This window comes from Crocodylus porosus, unplaced genomic scaffold (genome assembly GCF_001723895.1).
Source record: "Crocodylus porosus isolate Cpor-Errol unplaced genomic scaffold, CroPor_comp1, whole genome shotgun sequence".
NCBI lineage: Eukaryota > Metazoa > Chordata > Crocodylia > Crocodylidae > Crocodylus > Crocodylus porosus.
Genome location: NW_017728907.1, coordinates 44,258,101 through 44,261,966, shown reverse-complemented (window position 1 = coordinate 44,261,966; position 3,866 = coordinate 44,258,101). Strand labels below are relative to the sequence as shown.

The window sequence follows — 3,866 nt, the reverse complement described above, 5'->3', positions numbered from 1 at the left end:
TGCAAGCTGGCCCGAAAATTCCCAGTCCAGCTCCTCCCCTTGGCTGGGGGGGGTCTGTAGTAGACTCCCACCATTAGATCCCTCTCCCCACGGCCCCCTTGTATCTTGACCCAGAGCACTTCAGCTTGCCCCTCCTCTGACCCATTCTGCTGGCAGGGGATGTGCTCCTTGACATAGAGCACCACACCCCCACCTTTCCTGCCTTCTCTATCCCGCCTGTAAAGTCTATAGCACCTAATGCTAACTGCCCAGTCATGGGATGAATCCCACCACGTCTCTGTAAGTCCTATTATGTCTGGGTCTGAAGTGGCTATTCTGAGAGCAAGTTCCTCCTGTTTATTCCCCATACTACGAGCATTGGTATATAGGCATTTTAAGGCCTTGCCTAGCTACATGTGTCACCCCCCCGATTTGGGAGACTGTCTGGACCCCTGTTTCTTACCTGGGCACTCCTTGCATTTGTTAGCCATCTTGCTCGGGTGGCGTCTCCTCATCTTCCTGCGGCCCCCTCCCCCGGCGAGGCTAGTTTAAAGCTCACTGTACGAGATCAGCCAACTTGGAAGAGAAGACACACTTGGCTTTAGGAGAGAGGTGAAACCCATCCCATCCCAGCAAGTCCCCCACCCGAAAGCATGGGTCATTATCTAGGAACTCAAGGCCTGCCTGGCAGCACCAACTGCATAAGCACCGGTTGACCTCGCCAATGCAGGCCTCGTGTTGCCGTCCCCGCCTACTCACCAGAAGAAGAGAGGAGAATACCACCTGCGCCCCTGTCTCCTTAAGCTTGTCCCCCAGAGCCTTGAAATCCTTCATAATGCGGTCAGGGTTGTCCCTGGCCATGTCATTCGTCCCCACATGGATGACAACCATTGGGTACTGGTCTGCAGGTCGGATGTAGGCTGGGATCCTCTCCTTGATGGTCCGTAACCCGAGCCCCAGGCATGAAGCAAACCTCTTGCATGATGGGGTCAGGCCAACAGATGGGACCTTCTAGTCTTCGTAGGATGGCGTTTCCAATGACGAGGACCCGGCGTTTCTTCCTGCTGGTGTTAGCTCTCTGCCCATTCCTTGTCATGTGGGTAGTGGCATCGCCCCCGCCAGAGCCAGTTTCTCTGTCTTTCTCTGTCACAGCTGCCAGGGTGTCAAGCCTGTTCCCCAGGTGAACCTGGGGAGCTTCCACCACTCTAGGTCTAGCAGTTCTGGATTTGGACACCTTCTGCCACTCGTGCATTGGATGCGTCTCCTCTGGGGGCTGTACAGTGAGCGACTGGGCCTGCAGAGAACAGAGATAGGCATCAATTTCATCCTCTGCATCCCTGATCCCCCTCAGCCTGCTCACCTCAGCCTGGAGCTCCCTCACCTGCTCCTCCAGGGCCCTAAGTGTGATGTGATGTGAAACTCCTTGACTTTCTCTCTCTGCCCTTTGTTGTGGTGTCAGTCATCAGAATGGTTGGGACATTGGCCCTGGAGGGTCTGAGCCAGAACCCCAGTGGCTAGAAAACACCTGCTGGGTATCCCTGTGGGAAACTCCTCTCAGTCCTCTGCAGGGGGTGCATTTTGGCCCAACCAAGGTTGAAGTTACTGGACCAAATCATAAAGAAGTTGGTTTGAAAGTGTCTGGAGGAGAAAAGGCTGATCACTTGCAGCCACCATGAACTTGCTAAGAACAGATTGTACTAAACCAACTTTATTTCCTCCTTTGAAGTAAGCAGTTGGGTGATGTGGAAATAATGTACTTGGACTTCAGTGAGGCTTTTGTTAAGGTTTTGCCTGACCTTCTCATAAGTTAACTGGAGGTATGTGGGCTAGATAAAATTACTATAAGGTGGATACATTGGCTCAGTAATCAAAAGCAAAGAGTAATTATAAATGCATCCATGTCAACATGGAGGAAGTTCCACAGGGGGCTGGCCTGGATCTGGTGGTTTTTAACAGGTTTTCATTTATTTGGATGCCAGGATAGAGAATCTCCAGATTAAGTTTGCAGATGATGAGAAAATGGGAAGGACTAAACCCTTGGGAGGATGGGAGTAGAATGTAGAAAGATCTTGATGGATTGAAAATCTGGGCTAGAGACAGTATGCCAGAACAGAGAATCTCCCAATCAAGCTTGAAGGTGACATAAAAATAGGAAGGACTGCGAACACTTGGAATGGACTGGGGAGCTAGACCAGACAACAGAATTACATTCATTGTGGACCAATGCAAGTTGCTACACTTAGAAGAATGACCAAAAGCACAAATGCAGAATGGAAGATAACTGCTGGCAGCAGAACTGCTGAGGAGTGTTTGTGGTTTGGGTAGGTCATAGATTCAACAGGAGACAGCAAAAAATCCCAAATATAATGTAGGTCTGCATGAACAGAACTTTTTAGTGTAAGACACAAGACATGATAGTGCCAGTTTACTTGGAATCAAAAGAAAGTTGGACTAGAAGGGACCTCACAAGGTCACATCTACTCCAGCCCCCTGACTAAACTATCCCAGCCATGTGTCTGTCCAGCCTGCTCTTGAACATTTCCAAGGATGGAGATTCCACCGCTTCTCCAGGCAGTTTTGTCCCGACCCAGTGAGAGACCGGTGGGTTGATAGCGATTGACATGCTCAAGCAGGCGGGTGGTAACGGCGACTAGGAGTCAGGCGGTCGTTACACTTGTGTGGTTACAGAAAAGTTGTTTATTTACTTACGCTACCAAAGATTGCAGTGTAGGCTGGAGTCTTGGTTACAGAGTTAGGCGTTGATTAGATCGATCGGGAGCTGCTAGCCTACCAAGGCTTCCAAGAGCTTAACGACGAGAAGACAGACATGCGGGGTCAGGTTACACCGGGAGGATATCAGTGGCGGGAGATGGTCTACATAGGTGGCCGGCCTACGTAGTTGCTTCTGGGTTGCGTAGCAGTGTCTCTACCCGAGGTGGAGACGGTCTCCCCGAACAAAGGACGGGGGAAAGTTTTTATAACTTTTCTTATCTGGTTTTACCCTGTGTCAGCCAATCATGACTACAAACGGATTCTTCTTTGTCGCTCAGGTTTCAACACAGGCTTTTCTCTCCTGTCAGCCCAGCCGTCAGGAAAGTGGGGGGCTTTCTTTTTGTTTGTGTGGTACTGAGCCTGTTTGGTCACAAGAGGGTGAGCACAGCACATTAATATGATCTTACGGTTTTAGATGAACTAATTACTTTGGGGCCTCATTTATCTCATTCCCATAGGCACCGATATCTTCTTTGACGTCATAGTAGTGGGGTCATATTCAGTTCAAGGTTAGTTTCTCCTGTGTGGGGGTCTCGAGTGAATTGGATGGGGTACAGGCAAGGGTGTGCATGCAGCACTGTTGTTAACTTGTACTTGACAAGTTTGTTCCAGTGTTTGACCACCCTCAGAGTCAGAAAGTTCCTCCAAATCTCTGACCCAGATTTCCCCTACTGAAGCTTGAGGGTAGTGCTCTTGGTCCTGTCCCCTACAGCCACAGATAAAACCCCATCTCCACCCTCTCTGTAATTGTGCTTCAGGTATTTGAAGACTATCAAATCCCCCCATAGAGTTCTCCAGACTGAATAACCCTAGCTCTTTCAGTCTTCGTAGTTTCATGGTTTCTAGGGTCGGAAGGGACCTGAGCAGATCATCTAGTCCGACCACCTGCCATGGCAGGAAAGAATACTGGGGTCAAACAACCCCAGCAAGATGTTCATTTAACCTCCTCTTAAAAACCCCCAGTGTAGGAGCCTGCGCCACTTCTCTTGGAAGTTGGTTCCAGACCCTAGCCGCCCTGACCGTGAAGTAGCGCCTCCTAATATCTAACCTAAACCTACCCTCTGCCAGCTTGTGACCGTTATTCCTGGTCACTCCTGGCGGTGCTCGGGGGAACA

General features: G+C 50.1%; 1 protein-coding gene and 1 long non-coding RNA gene across 2 annotated transcripts in view; both read left to right on the top strand.

Annotated features, from left to right (window-relative positions):
* The window catches only part of LOC109307374, a 5,420-nt gene extending 2,936 nt beyond the window's left edge, over positions 1-2,484 (top strand). The window contains exon 3 of the long non-coding RNA XR_002100254.1: positions 1,382-2,484. This is a non-coding gene — a long non-coding RNA (uncharacterized LOC109307374). The remainder of the gene's footprint in view (positions 1-1,381) is intronic.
* Positions 1-3,866, top strand: part of PIF1 (PIF1 5'-to-3' DNA helicase) — an 18,573-nt gene that overhangs the window by 11,498 nt on the left and 3,209 nt on the right. The gene's annotated exons all lie outside the window — the stretch shown is intronic.